The sequence below is a fragment of the Erinaceus europaeus genome, chromosome 11 (genome assembly GCF_950295315.1).
Source record: "Erinaceus europaeus chromosome 11, mEriEur2.1, whole genome shotgun sequence".
Classification (NCBI taxonomy): domain Eukaryota; kingdom Metazoa; phylum Chordata; class Mammalia; order Eulipotyphla; family Erinaceidae; genus Erinaceus; species Erinaceus europaeus.
Genome location: NC_080172.1, coordinates 37907944 through 37925495, shown reverse-complemented (window position 1 = coordinate 37925495; position 17552 = coordinate 37907944). Strand labels below are relative to the sequence as shown.

Sequence of the window (17552 nt, the reverse complement as noted above, 5' to 3'; positions counted from 1 at the left end):
GTAGTTGGAGAAGAAGGAAACCACAAATTAGGCAGATGTTATCCTGCCTATTCTCCTCTCCCCCAGTGTAGCCTGAGCAAAGTTGAAAGCAGGGGGAGCTAAAGGAAAAAATGAGTAGTCCTGCCTACAAGGGTTAACTTGTTAAGTTTTGCAAGTTTGTTCTCTGTATGATAGATTCCATAAGCCTGAGTCACGCCATATTTATCTTCTTCATTAGATTTCAAAGATGGAAGCACTGTACTGAAAACTTGAAATGCATAAGGCTATTAAATAGAGAGGAGATAGAAGAGGGACTTGACGAGGAAATAGAAATAAGACTACAGACTTAAGCTTTAGGGAAGAAAAAACAGTAAAATCAAAGCCATGAGCAGTGGAGATGAACCAGCACATTCCAGACCCAGTGCAGAAATCTTGCTAGATGAGGTAGGGGTGGGGTAAGGGTGGGGGTGAGGGTGGTAGGTAGGGGAATGTGAGAAAAACTATTTCTGTCCTGAAGTTGGAATTTGGTGTCAGTACAGGGCAGTGACCAGTTAGAGAATTGGGATTTTGTATATAAGATTTCAGGACTCCACTACATAGATCTAGTTTAGCCATTTTGGCAAGCTGAAGATTTGGTTCCTCACAATTAGAGGGTCTGTTTAGATTTATTAAATCTATTCATTCTCAGTAGAGTTCTTCAGACTACACTTTAGGGATAGATGTAGATCTAGTACATCAAATAACATTCGTAGATAATTTAGGTCCAGGGCTTAGGTATGCCTAATGGTAACTTAAGTAAACATGTCCAGAGACCTTGGCTAGGGACCTTCTTGGGCTAGATGTTAAATGTACCAGATCATTTGATTCTTGCAGTAATTGTGACAGCTGGGTTGAAGGTTCGAGGTGATGGAACTAGGACTAGAACCCAGGGGTGCCCATAACTAAGGCCTGTGGTCTTGTATAATGCTGGTAGGCTTGGCTCTAATGTTCCCTGCTGTGAGGTATAAATAAAAGGGGCCAGGGAATGACTCACCTAGTAGAGAACACACTTAAAAAAAATCAATTATTCATTAATGAGAAGAAGGCAGTGAGAGAAAACCAAAGTATCATTCTGGCACATATAGTCCTGGGGATCAAACTTGGGTCCCCATACTTGAGAATCCAACACCTTATCCACTGTAGCACATCTAGGGTTATCAGATTGCACACACTTTACCAAACATGAGGACTAGGCTACCACATTAAGGGGAACCTTTGTGAGTGTTGAATCAGTGCCATGGTGTCTCCCTTCCTTTTCTCTGTCACCAACTTCCCCTACACACTACCTGATTTTTATCTTTTTTTTTTTTTAATTTTTTATTTAAGAAAGGATTAATGAACAAAACCATAAGGTAGGAGGGGTACAACTCCACACAATTCCCACCACCCAATTTCCATAACCCACCCCCTCCCCTGATAGCTTTCCCATTCTCTAGCCCTCTGGGAGCATGGACCCAGGGTCGTTGAGGGTTGCAGAAGGTAGAAGGTCTGGCTTCTGTAATTGCTTCCCCGCTGAACATGGGCGTTGACTGGTCGGTCCATACTCCCAGTCTGCCTCTCTCTTTCCCTAGTAAGGTGTGTCTCTGGGGAAGATTTTTATCTTCTATCTAAAAAACCCACTAGGACCAGTGGTATTGTGTAAGGATGAAGCCCCAGTCAAGCCCTGACAATAAAGAAAAAGAAAACCATACAAAACACACACACAGCTCCTAGTTGGGCTGTCAAACAGTATAACCTCTTAAATTCATCTGCATCCTTTTGTCTCATAGAAAGCTTGCACTTGATTAACTGGTGACTGGAAAGATATGAACATCTTGAAAGAAATCAATCAATAGAAATAATCAATAAATAGAAATACATTTCTTAATCTAAGGAAATGTTACCATTACTATTTTTTTTTTTTAAGAGAATCAAAAGACAACCACAGTGACAACCAAAAGACCTTGAATCAGTTTGGGGAAGAATGTCTCTCAGATTGCCTTTCCAAGGAAAGAAGCCAGTCACTTAAGAGAGCACCTAACATCACCCTGATGCAGCTCTAACAGCCAGGGTACTTGCCTCTAACAGCATTTGAGAAGACAAATGTTCCTGGTGCTTGGCTGCAAATGGATTAAAGCAGTGTTGATCCTCATCTGTCAGAACAATTAACATGAGTAAAATACTTGCCCTACTTAAAGCAGATGGAGGGAGGTGGGGGGGGGGGTTCCGTAGTACCACTCACAATATTAATGTTGCTGTATGGGCAGCAGAGAGCAGTGGATTTATTTGCTGAACATTATGTGGATTTACAGGGATGTCAGTTATTGCTGAAAGCACAGACTGTTCTTAAAGTGTCTCTGCAGGCTATTGAATGAGCCATGGAAGGCCGTGGGGGTGGGAGCATATGAAAAATACAGTGTTTCCAACAGTAAAATGTGACTTGTTGACCCTTCCCCCACCCCCTTCTTTTTAAGCTTTTTAGCTTAACAGTAACTTGACTTCTCTGAGAATGTATAAATATTGTAGGATGTTTCATAAAATAAGTGGAGATAGAAATGGAACAGTAATGGTTTGACCACAGCCTCATGTAGGGAGACTTCAGATCTCCTTTCTCTTCCATTAGAGCTAGAGCTGTGCTTCTTGGGTGGGAGAAAAAGAAGACAGAGGGGGGGCCTGGCAGTGGTGCACCTGGTTAAGTACACATAGTGCTAAGTGCAAGGACTTACACAAGGATCCGGGTTCGAGTCCCTGACTCCCCACTTACAGTAGGGATGCTTCACAAGCAGCAAAGCAGGTCTGCAGGTGTCTTTCTCTCTCCCTCTCTGTCTTCTCCTCTCTTTTTCCTATCCAAGGGGGGAAAAAAGTCCACAAGGAGCAGTGGATTTATAGTGCTGGCACCAATCCCCAGTGATAATCTTGGAAGCAAGAAAAAGAAAATAGAGTACTAATTAAGAATGAAATATTCAAGAAAATTTTATTCTTTTTTGACAGTAGGAATGGAATGGGAAATTTTTTGAGGTTAGCATAAGAATGAGAGAAGATGACAGTTGTGAGAAATAATATTTATATGTGTGCTAAACTAAATTTTAGTAACAGGAAGCCTTCCAAGGAAAAAAACCAAGACTTCTGACAGACATTTGCTATTACTTGCAGGGCCAGATATGTAGGGAAGAAAGAAGTATTATTAGCTGACCACTTGTCATGGGTGTAGTGGGTCAACATTCTTTTATTTCTTTGCATTCTTTTCCCAAGATGCGCCCTTTAGATGAATGTTCTGCTCCAGTAGCCACACCTCCCCTTGCTTGCTAGTCCTCTCCTTGTTTCTAGATCCCTCCTCACCATGGTTGGAGGTCAGAAACCTCTGCTATTGGTCATGGCTTTCCTGATGAAATCTGGTGCCTGGCCTCCTTGGAAAACTTGCTGAACTCTGAAAGATAGTGAGGCAATCCTCTCACCTCTGCAATGTGTCCTGATTCTGAACAGGCACCGCTGAAGGGCAGAGTCGTAATTAGATGTCTGAGGACTGAAAATAACTTCAGAATTGTCTTCCTCGTGTCTTCCAGGAAGATGTTCCATTCCTGTCTTGTCTAAAGCCCTGCTTGGACCATTTCCATCTCAGCTGCACCCCTTCACTCTCTTTCCCATCAGTATTCACAGCTGCCTTTCTTGCTCATTCCTTTGTCTTCTAGACTTGTGTTTGGATATGTAAGTTCTCCCTTTTCCCTTCCACTATTACACTCGCCTCTGTTTGCAATATTGTTTATTTGGACAGTATCCCAAGCATGCTTTTTCCCAGGTTCTTTCAGGTAGTGAAATAATTCCCTAAAATGAGGAGGAAAAACATTTTTTGCCTTAACTTGAAAATAAAAAAGGGAAAATGTTTATATTTCATGTATATATATATATATAAATATATTTATTTATGCATCTGATTTAACATCATTTAAGTCAGTAAAGATTAGGAAGTGCCTAAATGTGATTAAGAAAATTACAATGTTTACTTGATAGCTTTTACTTAAGTCATTAAAATTATGAATATGAAGACTGTAACCACTTTGGGAAAATCTACACAGCATAACACTAATTTAGCAATAGATACATTATGATTACTGTTTTTAAAGAAAAAGCATAATTATATAGAATGAAGTATGCAAAGAACTCTGGAGAAAGCAAAGAACTTTTACAGATTTAGTTACTGTGATTTCTGTATTGAAATCAGTTTTAAAGGTAAACTGTACCAAATGTCAGCATTGTTTGTAATCATAAACAGACTTCATTTTAGTGTTCTTTTTTGTTTTAACAGTGTGCAAAAAAGCAGTGCATGGCTTCTAGATCTAGGTTGTCCACCCTGCCACCGTGTGTGTGTGTGTGTGTGTGTGTGTGTTGGGGGGATTTCATGGCTTTCTAATCATTACTTAGAGTCCACATTGTGTAATTGTGCAAATCATACTATGACCTCCAATGCCTGACTTAGCTTTTCCATAGTTCCTGTTGCCTCAACCACAGGAGCTGATTAATGTTAATCTTCCACATACATGTGTTCAGTACTTACACTATATTAAACGCAGTGCTGGATGTTGTAAACCAGCCAGATAAAGTCCCACTCCTTAAGGCATTTACAGACATAGTGGAGAAAACCCAAGAAGGAGTCAGATGTATAGCTAGGAGTGAGGAAGGGCCTGTAGGAAGGGTTTAAGAAGTCTCTCCCCTGAATGAGATATGAACTTAAGTGGAATGGAAGTACGGGGTCACCACTTTATCTGGAGAACCACAAGTGGTTCTGTATGACTAGAGAAGATAGCTCAGATGGAATCCTTAGGACATGTTGAGAAATTTGGACTCTACCTGAGGACAAAGGGTAGCCTTTGAAAAAGGTGTTTGTTTACTTATACCTAGCTTTGGGTGATAGAATTAGAACTTCACTTTAGAATGCTGACTCTGGCTATGGAGAACTGTTTAGAGAAGAGGCTAGAGGCAAGAAAATCAGCATGACACTGTTGGTGTGATCAGGTAGGTGAGTATTGGTATTCTGAACAAGAATGGCACTGGTGGGCCTGGGAAGGAGTGAACAGTTATAAAATAAGATGACCAGGATGAGAAGAGGGCTGGGGAAAAGTGGCTTATTTAGATAGTGCACCTACTTTGTCCTGCATGCGACCCAGGTTTGAGTCTGACCCCCACCACTTCAGTACTGAGGTGTCTTTCCTTTCTTGCTCCATCTGGAAGAAAGAAAAAAAAAGTCGGGAGTCGGGCTGTAGCTTAGCTGGTTAAGTGCAGGTGGCACAAAGCACAAGGACCGGCATACGGATCCCGGTTCGAGCCCTGGCTCCCCACCTGCAAGGGGAGTCGCTTCACAGGCGGTGAAGCAGGTCTGCAGGTATCTGTCTTTCTCTCCCCCTCTCTGTCTTCCCCTCCTCTCTCCATTTCTCTCTGTCCTATTCAACAACGATGACATCAATAACTACAACAATAAAACAACAAGGGCAACAAAAGGGAATGAATAAATAAATAAATATTTAAAAAAAAAGTCAGCCTGGAACCTTGAAGTACCATAACAACAACAAGAAAAACGAGTGAAGAGAGGAGGGATTCAAGGATTCCCAAGCTGCTAGCCTAGGCTAATAGCTAAGTATAAAAACCACTCTTTGATGAATGTGTAGAACCTGGCTCTCATTTAGCTGAAGCAGGTGACAGAATACCACCAATGGATGTGTGTGTGTGTTGGGGGGGGGGGTACCTGCAAAGTTGAGTTTGGACTTTATTGAGTGGTAGGCAGCTGACATACTGGTCTGAAGTGCACCCTGGCTATTGAATTAGAGATTACTGTTTTACTTCTGTGTGTGAGAAACCTGAGAGAACTTCAATGGTAAGTGTCATTTATCCTGTGGATTTTGCTGGTAATGATAGTCTCTGGAATTCCAATTGACAGCAATACATGGCAAGAAATAACGTTAGAGCTCTGGATGCTTGCTAGGTGAACATTTAGCGTTCTACAATACTGCTGCTGGGTTGTTCATGCAGGCTTGAGGAGCCTGGTCTCATCCCTGCTTTATAATTCTATTGTTGCAAACTCTCCAATTCCTATGAACTTTTCCTCAGGAAGAAAATATAAGATGGAGCCACTTATGCATTGTGACAAACACTTTGTTAGAAGTGGAAAAAGTAGATTTTCCTCTTAATTTTTTTAATGGATACGTAAGCTTGATTTTTTTTCTTTTCTATGACATTCTCAGTTCCTTGAAAATCAGCACAGGATGTGGCTACACAAAGGAGATTGTGTTTTGTTCCTGCTGGTTGGGAGTAGAAGGAAGGGTTGGTAACAAGGGAAAAGGGAGTATTTAAGGCAGTGATTTTCAAAATTTTAAAATATATATATATATATATATATATATATATATATAGACTCATCACACTAAATTATCTCTAGACTCATTCATGGGTTATGACCCATAGGTTGGAACACATCTATGAAAAAGCATTATAGGAGTGGCTGACTAGGGACCATTTTACCTCTTCCTTGGAGTTGACTATATTTTAGAGTATATTATAAGGACTATGATGTCATTGATATTTAATTTATTCCCTGTGAGTTCTGTGTCACAGATTTGCAGTCTTCTTTAAGTCTTGTATAGCCTCCTAAATATTTTCTCGACAAGCCTTTCAAAAATGAGATAAATGATGACAGCTACAGTATCATCTGTCACTGCTTCCCTTCCATTTTTGAGTGGCCAAACGAACACTAACTACAGTAATCTGATTTGCATTTTCCTTGTCAAATGTGCCACTCTGTGAATAGCTAAATTAACTTAGTCTTCCTGGAATATGCCCAAATGTTGAGAACCATTTAGGACCTATTGAAACCATTTCGTCTATTAGTTCTGACTTGAGATTAGCAGAATAGATAAGTCTCTAAAATCAAAAGTAAAATAATTGTAGTATCTCTTTCCAGCTTTGAATTATCAAAGCTTAACTATCTCAAGTATGTTCTAATGAGGTTCATTATTTTGTTTGTTCTATATATGATAATTCTGAGGTAGTTTTACATATATATTGTTAATATTCATTTTTCAAAATTTGTGATGTCTTTATTTTCAGGAATGATAATTTATTAGCATTTTTTCAAGGCCACAAAGCTATGCTTGTCCTTTGTAACAAATCAAATGACATTGAAGTTTATTATGAAAAAGTTCGTTCAGTCCCTTTATCCCACATAATTTTGACTATTTCATTAACAATATGGTGGTTTTTTTTCCTTCAGTACCCATATATGCTTATATACAATATGCAAATACATATGCACTGGACATTTTTACCAAAAACAGCTTGGCCTAAGTATATCTAATCTGAACAACAACAACACAACCTTAACAATTCAAGTCCCCAGTCTCCAACTGCAGTAGGGGAATCTTCACAAGGAGTGGGGCCTGTCTCTGTCCCTATTTATGTCTTTCACCTTCTATGAAAAATGGCCATGAATGATGGAGTCATGCAGGCACTGAGACCCATTGATAACCTTGGTGACAAGAAAGGGTGGAGGAGGGGGAGAAAGGAAAAATAACTTAAGAGTGGGGGTAGATAGCAAAATGGTTATGCAAAGAGACCCTCAAGCCTGAGGCTCTAAAGTCCCAGGTTCAATCCCCCTGCACCACCATAAACCAGAGCTGAGCAATGCTCTGGACCTAGTGGGGGTTGTATTGTAATGTGGAAAACTGAGAAATTTTATGCATGTATTGTATTTAACTATTGCATTTACTGTTGAATGTAAAATATTAATCTCCCAATAAAGAAATAAAAAAATAAATAAAATAAAAAATAATAAAAAATAGATAGGGGAGTTGGGCGGTGGTGCAGCAAGCAGGTTAAGCGCATGTGGAGGATCCTGGTTCGAGCACCCGGCTCCCCACCTGCAGGGGTGTTGCTTCACAAGTTGTGAAGCAGGTCTGCAGGTGTCTATCTTTCTCTCCCCCCTGGGTCTTCCCTCCTCTCTCCATTTCTCTCTGTCCTGTCCAACAATAATGACATCAATAACCACAACAATGTTAAACAACAAGGGCAACAAAAGGGAAAATAAATAAATATTAAAAATTTTAAAAAACAGAAAAAATAATAGATAAATAAATTAATTAATCTTGGTTTTTCCTAAGCCCTAGTAGATTTTCATAACTGTAAAATGTGGGTGTTCCCAGTTTATTCATTCATTCCCCAGTAAATTTCCTTGTTTTATTACATTATTATAGTGCTACAATAAATATCTTTCTAAGTATATCCTCAATGAGTACATTGTTCAAAGGAGGAGCTAACACAATAACATAAATAGTGCAGATGACCCTTATCAGCAAACTGGACACAGTTCTAGACTCTACCAACAAGTTGATTTTTATTAGTTGAATTCCTTCAGAAAGGTATTGGCCATAAAAATGGATGCTCACCTATGTTCACTGAGCACTGACTGTATGGAGTCAATACAAGTACCAAATGAAAGATGACTGGAACAAGAATTCATGGTGACTGGGGATAGTGTAGTGGTTATGTAAAATTTCTTTCATGTCTGAGGCATCAAAGATCCCAGCACTCCCATAAGCTAAACCTTATAAATGGTCAGGGAAAAAAAAGAAAAGTTATGTTACATGTACACAATGGACTAGAACTCACTTATGTGGTATGAACTGGCTGTTAGTATGTGCTTTCTTGTCTTCCTCTCCTCGAGTAGAGAAAAAGTGTCCTTAGTATAAAGAGTCCTTTTCCTGAATAACTTTTTTTGTTGAATCAGGAGGGTTATTAACTGGGGCCCAGTGCCTGCATAAAAATCTACCGCTCCCAAATGGCCATTTTTCCCTTTTTTGGTTTCTCATTGCCTGATAGGACAGTGAGAAACTGAAGAGGGGGGAGGGGTTATGGTAGAGAAGGAGAGAAAGAGACATCTGTAATGCTTCTTTTTCCCTCGGGAAGCTTTCTCCTTGCAGGTGATGTCCAGGGGCTTGAACTCAAGTTTTTGAGCATGGTAACATGTGGGCTTAAACAGATGTGCCACTGCCTGTCCCCTCTAAGTAACAGTTTTCTTCTTTTTTTTTTTTTTTTCTCCCCCAGAGTTCCACAGTACCATAAGTCAATGAACCAACATTTGGACAGCTTTCCATTTTGTTTTATCTGGTTCTAACAGTTCAACTAGTGGGAAATCAATCGGGGGGGGGGGGGGGGGCGGGGGCAGGGAAAGGAGAGCCTTCTTAGATGGGGCTTCCTGTTACTGAGGAGTTCCAGGACTTCCTGGCCTGATAGGCAGATATCTCCTACCATAAAGCCCTCCTACCATGAAAGAATTTCTGGAGGATTCCTTTGCCAAAACTGCTTTTCTTGGAGGCGGCCTAGAAACCACTGTGAAAGGATATGGGACACAGAGTCACCATTACATTTTCTGGGGTTAAGGGGGTTCCCACCAACTGCTTTCTGTGCATTTTTGTCCTACTCAGCTAATTGCCAGATTTGAAGCTTAATACATTTGGGGGTAGAAATTCAGGCTAATCAGTACCAGAATGATGAAAAAGCTTTATTTTCTCTGTTTCTTACTTTAGTCTTTAGTGTCAAGAGACTCCCTGTCTGGTGGGAAATTATCTTGTACAGGCTGTGGTTATGCTCTGTAGTCTGCCTGAGGAACTTCCTTATATATTAGATAGTTGTGATTAAATGTTTTATGCTAAAGGAAGTTATGTGAGTGAAACCTCAGTTCAGGATGTAGAAATCCTAGCCTCACACCCCCCCCCCCCTTACTTTAGAAGGCTGCTACTGGCTTAAAAATATTGTTAGTGGAGCCAGCACGATAGCTCACCTAGATAGATTGCCTGCTTTGTCTGGTACACAATCCAGGTTTAGATCTAACCTCTACCTCACTGGAAGAAGCTTTAGTACTGTGGTGTCGTTCCCTCTCTCCTTCTGTCTTCTCTTTCTACCCGAAAAAGTCACCTGAGATTATTGAAGCCCCAGCAACCACAAAAACAAATATTGTGAGTAATATGGCAATATCTGGTCATGCTCCTCAAGGGGCTTGTTTTCACCGTAGCTGCTCTCCATTAGCCATGAGGCTACAACCCATTACATGTCTTCTTGTTTATAAATGTCTTCTTTATAAAGAGGCAAATATAGTAAGGCATGCTAGTGTTGAATGTTAAGGACTTAAGTAAGGGAAGTCACATATAGAAATAAATTCCGCACTTTCACTATGTCAGAGACTTTAGATACCATTGTGGTGAAGCAGGTCTGCAAGTGTCTATCTCTATCTCCCTATTTGTCTACCTATCTATCTTCCCTCCCATCTCAATTTCTCTCTGTTTCTAACCAGTAAAATGGGGGGGGGGGGGGATGGCTGCCCGGAGCAGTGGATTTTTAAAATAATTTTTAAAAAATGTTTATTCCCTTTTGTTGCCCTTGTTGTTTTCTATTGTTGTAGTTATTGTTGTTATTGATGTCGTCATTGTTGGATAGGTCAGAGAGAAATGGAGAGAGGAGGGGAAGACAGAAGAGGAGAGAGACACCTACAGACCTGCTTCACCACTTACGAAGCGACTTCCCTGCAGGTGGGGAGCCGGGGGCTCCAACCCGGATCCTTACGCGGGTCCTTATGCTTTGCACCACATGTGCTTCACCCGTTGCGCTACCACCCGACTCCCTGGGATTTTTTAAAAAATATTTTTCCCTTTTTGTTGCCCTTGTTGTTTTCTATTGTTGTAGTTATTATTTGTTGTTGATGTCGTTGTTGTTGGATAGGACAGAGAGAAATGGAGAGAGGAGGGGGAGACAGAGGGGGAGAGAAAGACAGACACCGGCAGACCTGCTTCACAGTCTGTGAAGCGACTCCCCTGCAGGTGGGGAGCCAGGGGCTCCAACCCGGATCCTTAAGCCGCCATATCTTTACGCTGCCGGTCCTTGCGCTTTGCGCCACGTGCTCTTAACCCGCTGTACTACTGCTGACTCCCGCAGTGGATTTTTATGATTATTATTGTTATTATTGTTATTATTATTATTATCATTCTCCCTTTCGTTGCCCTTGTTGTTTTATTTGTTGTTGGAGTTATTGTTGTTAATGTCGTCGTTGTTGGATAGGACACAGAGAAATGGAGAGAGGAGGGGAAGACAGAAAGGGGGAGAGAAAGACACCTGCCGACCTCCTTCACCGCCTGTGAAGCGACTCCCCTGCAGGTGGAGAGCGGGTTGTTGTGGTTCCTGCCATGTGCGCTTAACCCGCTGCGGTACCCCCCCCCCCCCCCAGTGGATTTTTATTGCAGGCACCAAGATCCAGCAAAAACCCTGGAGCCAAAAACAGAAAAAGAAAAAAAGAAACGAAAAGAAGGAAAGTGGGTATGGGGCAGGGGTAGATAGCATAATTGTTATGCAAACAGACTTTCATGCCTGAGGCTACAACATCCCAGGTTCAATCCCCTGCCTCACCATAAGCCAGAGCTGAGCAGTGCTCTGGTGAAAGAAGGAGAGAGAGAGAGAGAGAGAGCGAAAGAAAGAAAGAAAGAAAGAAAGAAAGAAAGAAAGAAAGAAAGAAAGAAAGAGAAGAAAGGTATTAGGTTCCATAAAAACAGATGAATAGTTGAGGTAAGTAGAGGTTTCACCCCAAAGCATTTAGATACACGTTCATGCATAATAAATTTTCCCATCATGCAGTTGTAGTTTATCAGAAATGTAGCTTCCTGCCTGTGATTTTGCTTCATTATAGAAGGATGTGATAGAAAAATTCATTGAAGAAAAATATTTTTAAAAAGAGACAAAAGAAATAAATGAACTGGGGCTGGGGTAGTGGTGTACCTGGTTAAGTGCACACATTACAGTGCACAAAGACCTGGGTTCAGACCCCTGGTCCACACTTGCCAGGGAAAAATTTCACAAGAGGTAAAGCAGGCCTGCAGGTATCTGTCTCTCTCCTTCCCTATCTTTGTCTTCCCTCTAAATCTCTCTGTGTCTTATCAAATAAAACAAATAAGGTTAAAAAAAAGAAATTAAAATAATGGAACCAGGTATAGCCTATAATTCCACTTGTCCTTGTTTATTAAAAAGAAAGTAATTTTTTAAATTGTCTTTAAGATATTTTCCAAAGATATATGGAAAAAATCTTTTAAATGGCATGTTAATTGCTTCTTTCCACGAAGATTAGACCTACTGATGAACTTGTCCATTCAAATAAATATTCACATGGGCATCTTATTAGAAATCTAAGGATTTTACATCATAAATGAGGTATTTACAGTTGATCCAGTGAATTCTATCACAGAAGCAGTAGCTGAGGTATCATGTACTTGCCATCCCCCAAAAGAAATTGCTTCATTTAACCACGGTGAAGTTAGGCAATGCATAAAAGCTGGAGCAGAACAGAAACATATCATTTATGCGATCTCCCAAGCAGCACACTTTGTTGGCCATTCTCTGAATTGCCTCGTGCTGCTTGAATAGCTGCTATTAAAAAAATGGGGCATTTTGTTTTCTAGATTGTTCCCTACACTCACACAGGAGTGGCTGGCTACAGAGCTTTCTATTTTTCTCCTACTTCGTCCCACAACAGTTCAAAAGGTGACCTGTCACTGGCAAGAGTGCAAGTAGATACATTTTTAAAACTGCCCTTATTTCTCCCTGTGGCCAGAATGTGACCCACACAGAGTTTCTGAACTTGAACATTAACCCACTGGCTCCATACCTAAGTGATCTGACCAGGTTTGAATGAGAGAATTATTTTTTCAAGAACAACCTTGAGTTGTTTCTCAGTCCACTGCTCAGCTACACCCAATTCTGTAAGCATGAATGCTTCTTGGTGTGTTGGCTAGAGCGTATGGGGATGGATGGCATTACAGGAGAAGAGGCACGATGAAGCCTTTGACACATTTTGGCACAGAATCGAACCTGCAAGAAGTTTATCAAAGAGCTTGTGGGGCTATTTTTAACTTAGAATGGTAATTCCTTTAATTATCTCATTTTCCTTTTTTCCTTATGGGTTTCTCAGGTTCCTTCAGAATTAATGATGGGCTTCATGAATATGGCACGTCCATTCTATCCACCCCCACCCCCTTACCCTTTGCATTCAATCTCTTTCCCACTCTTTCTCTCTTCCCTTTCTCTCTCTCTCTTTAAGTTTAACTTACTAACATGAAAGAGTGAGAACTAGAGCATCACTTTGGCATATGTGATGTCTGGTATTGATCTCAGAACCTCATTTTTTTAAGTCCAATGCTCTAGCCTCTGTGCCACCTCTTAGACCACCCTTCTTCTTTTCTTATTCAAAAAATAGCAAGATCACAGATCAGTATCATATAACCCCTGCAAGCGTCAACCCGGCTTTGACCTAGCACGTTATGATTGGGCCCTCCTCAATCGCTATCGAACAGGCCATGGCCGGTGCGCCGCTATGTTCCATCGCTGGGGAGCCAGAGACTACCCGAACTGCCCCTGCGGCTACAGACAGACTATGACCCACATAGTCAACGACTGCCACCTCTCCAGATTCAAAGGAGGTCTTGAAACTTTACATCAGGCTCAACCTGATGCTGTTGACTGGCTACGGAAGAAGGGCAAACGCTAGAAGAAGAAGAAATATATTCCCTGCCCCCCACCTCACCCCAGGGCGGAAAGCAGGCATTCAGGCCAACAGCAGATCCTAAAAGGAGCAGGGCTGCTCTAGGACTGGGGATTGGAGTTGGGGGGGGGGGTTAAGAAACTTCTCTTCAAGTTCTGCCTACATAACCAACACTATTTTTACATGCCAAAATTTATTCTCTTGGATGCTTCTAGTAGAGCCAGTGGATATTATGGAGGCTGAAGCCTGCTTCCTGGTCTGGCCTAAATTCAGGGGGTCTTGGCTTTAAGGTATAAAATGCTGTACATAAATTAGCTTTATGGAGTGAGTCCTTTGCCCACAGAGTTCTTCTCCCCACACCCACCCACTAGGAAGGGGTTAATAAAAAACCACAGTCATCAGAAAGGAATAGTTTGCTGTGGCCTCCGCCCACTATTCAACTTGTGAGATTAACAATCCCATAAACCGCAAGAGTTTTGTGCATATGGTATATTCTGGAATTCAAACTCACCATGAACAAGGTCTGTTTTATATTATCATCTTCGTAACAAAGATTTGTCACTGTGTATACTCCATTAATGTTTTTCTGTGGAATTCATCAGACACATGGAGCATAGCTGAAAAAGGTTTTAAGTTCTTTGAAACATAGGTGTTTAACTAGAATTTTGTTCATAAAATGCAGTGAGAGAAAGGCAAGTTTATTTTTTCAGGTTTCAGCGAGCAGTGCATGTAAAGTCCTGATTCAAATGGCTTGGAAGATACTCTTAGCAGCTGAAATTTATTAGGAGAAAAAATTCCAGCAAAACTTTAACACCCCCTGTTTAAGTTATCGGTCCCTTAAGGCTCTCCAGTTGCTATACTGATGTGAGCGTGAACATTATGTAAGCTCCATCAGGCTTGCTGAGGCATGCCCATAGTTCAGGGTTGCACGAGGGTAGGGAAATGACTAAGAAAACTCAGTTTCACCTTGTTTCTTTACAAGGATATACTCATTTTCTCTGGAAAATGCTTTGATGCTGTACTCTTAGTTTTCCCTCTGTGAACGTCAGTCTCTTGCTCAGAAGAATATAACATCTGGAATGAGGTGGGTTAAATTAGAAAAGAAATAGAATTTTTAACCTTGAGACAATAAACAGTTATTTTGTTTTTAAAAATAATTTGGGGCTTCACTCAAGAAGGCACTTGAAAAGGGAAGTAATAGTTGCGGATCAGGTTTCTGCCTCAGCAAAGATTGTTTCAAAGAGTTTTGATCTGTCTCATTGAAAAGGTAAAGTTCTCCGGGCCGGGTGGTGGCACACCAGGTTAAGTGCTTGTAGTAGGAAGCACAAGGACCTCTCACCCCCCACCCCCCGCAAATATACCAGTTTGAGCCTCTGGTTCCCAAAGTTGCTTCACAAGCAGTGATGCAGGTCTGCAGGTGTCTATTGTTCTCTCCTCCTCTCTGCTCTCCCCTCCCCCTCTCAATTTCTCTCTGTCCTATCCAATAAAACAGAAAAAATAGCCACCAAAAGGCAATGGATTCATAGTGCCCACACTGAGCCCCAGTGAGAACCCTGGAGGTGGGGGGGGGGGTGTTGGGGGGGGAGAAGCAAGGAAAAGAAAACTTAAGGTTCCCTGTGCCTTTTTTTGCTTCTTCCTCCAGCCTGCTATTTCTGGGAGAATATATGGCTTTGTGTATCACTCACTTTAAATAAAGACCCTGCTCTATTGTAGGATCATTTTCTTGGTAGCCCTAGACCCTGCAGTTATGGAGATGTCATAGCACAACAGGGAACTAAGTATGCCAGTCCTGTGCTTCTGTGAAACAGCTCAGCCAGAAATTTCTGCTGAACTTTCTTTTTTTTAACCTTGAAAACAAATATCAACAATAACAACAACAACAAAAAATTGCTTACTCTGAGGTACCTCTGCTTCCCTTGAGTTGGCCTCAGTTTTCCTTTGCCACATGAAAAGCAATGCCCTCCATAATTGTGCTGCCTGTTGACTCACCTTTTGGCTTTGCCCCATGCATCTACTTGAATGAAATGAGAAATCATTGAGCTGGAATGAATTTCAAGAGGCTGTCAATTCAGCTCCCAGGCAGAACTACTGGCCCCCCTACTAGCCAGAGAGATGAGACTCTCCCATGTAGCACAGGATTTTTCCAGGAGAGGAATTCCATAGCCATTGATCCCCTTCCTCAGATATAATAAGTTTTGCTGTCAGGAGAGACTTTGAGAGCAAGCCTGGATCCTGGTGATGCTCCAGAAACCCATTATCTCTGGCTGTATACACTAGTGTATACTCTCGGTGTAAGAGCTCATTGTGTGCTTGCCAGTTCCTGCTAATTTGCCTTCATTCTTCTTTCTTGGGAGCTATATAATCCCATTTCATGTTTATGAAGTTTTTCTAGGATTTCAGAACTAAGCTCAATATATGTATATAATATATGATGATAAATGATGCCATGCAATGAGATTGATGGTAAGACTACCTCCCAGAGTCTTTGGATCTTATTAGCCACCTCATAAAATTGTTTGCACTTGAAATGTAATATCACCAACCTTGTTTTGAAATTAGCATTTCAGAATTTGACCTCCCAGGGAAACACACAGGGGCCTCCAAGGAGGACTGTGTCTGAGTATCAGGCAAAAGCTTTTGCACCAATTGCACCAAAGGAAAAGACTTTGGGGAAGGAAAGGAGGGAAAGGGAGGAGATGGAGAGAATATTTGAGGTCCAGGTGCATGATGGTAGAAAAGGGCCCAAGTCAGGCATGAAAATACAGACACTTATGATGAGGAGATGAGAAAGTATACCTCCAGCTGTACTGTAAACCCATAAAAAAAAATGATACAAAGAAAAACAAAAAAGGGAGAAAACAGAGAGAGAAATAAAAAAATTTAAAAGCCTGTTTACTGTTCTTTCCAGCCCTGCATTTTGTCTTCTGCCTAATGATTGGCAGTGCAAACTTCTTAGCAGTAAAGCTTAACTCTAATAGTTTGGGTAAATTTTGATGTTTTTGGTTTTGTTGAAATTGCAGTATTGCTAGTCACGTTTTAATTTTTATCTAGGTTGGAAATGTTTCATTCCAAAACAGCCTAGGAATTTTTATTAGTTTTTTTTTCTTCTTCCTCTCTGCTTTTCTGCTTTCAGGAAACAAAATCAAGAACTTCAGGGAATTTTAGTTTGCATCACAGGAGGTAAAAGAACAGAGTTTGGGGAGGTTCTTAGACATTGCTATAAATTCAAGGATTTGATGTTACCTCTTCTTGTGCTCTGTTTGAACTCATGATTAGACCACACTTTTTTGGGGGGGGGTGGGGGGGCATTGGGAAAGTAGCTCTCCTTTTTAAGTAAGGAGGATTTTTCATTATAAACAAACCTATGTAAATGAGAGAAAGCAGAGCAAAAAAGTGTGGTGAAGGAATACCTTACTCCCAAAAGACCGCTGTCTATTCCTTGTGATCACACAAAAGCTCCTACCTCTCTAAACACCAGGCTATCTCTGAAACCACCATTTGGCCAGATCCTCAACCATGCCTGGGCTGAATTTGTGGTGAGCTAAGTGTTACAGACTGGAAGGCAGTGAGTGCCTCCTCATAGTAAGCTACTCCCATTGAGAGTCAGAAACAGTTGGTTATACATACATGTATCAAAGGAATGTTTATTTCATCAGATCACAGGTTTGGCTTCCTCTTTTTTTTTTTTTGAGGGTGCTACAAGAACCCCCACAACAGTGGAAGGGTGGAGAGCTAATGTAGATTCCCCAATCTATGGTGGAGGCATTCAGGTAGCACCTGCCCTGTAAATTTACTAATTTCAGAGTGAGCCTGTTAAGTGGAGGGGCAGGTAAGAGAAGTAAATATGGGGGCTGGGTGTTTACACACCTGGTATGTGCACATGTTACAGCTCATAGGAGCAGATTCAAGTCCCCAGCACCCACCTCTCAGCTGGAGGAGCTTCACAAGTGGTGAAACAGTGTTGAAGTAGTCACTCTTTTATTTCCCCCTTCCC

General features: G+C 41.2%; 1 protein-coding gene across 7 annotated transcripts in view; it reads left to right on the top strand.

Moving 5' to 3' along the window:
* MCC (MCC regulator of WNT signaling pathway) overlaps positions 1-17552 on the top strand; it is a 338297-nt gene that overhangs the window by 148728 nt on the left and 172017 nt on the right. The window contains exon 1 of one of the 7 annotated variants that reach the window (XM_060201293.1): positions 14522-14642. The exons of the other annotated variants lie outside the window; for them this stretch is intronic. The gene's annotated coding sequence lies outside the window, so the exon portion shown is untranslated. Of the gene's footprint in view, positions 1-14521; positions 14643-17552 lie in introns of those variants that run through there. 7 annotated transcript variants of the gene reach the window in all.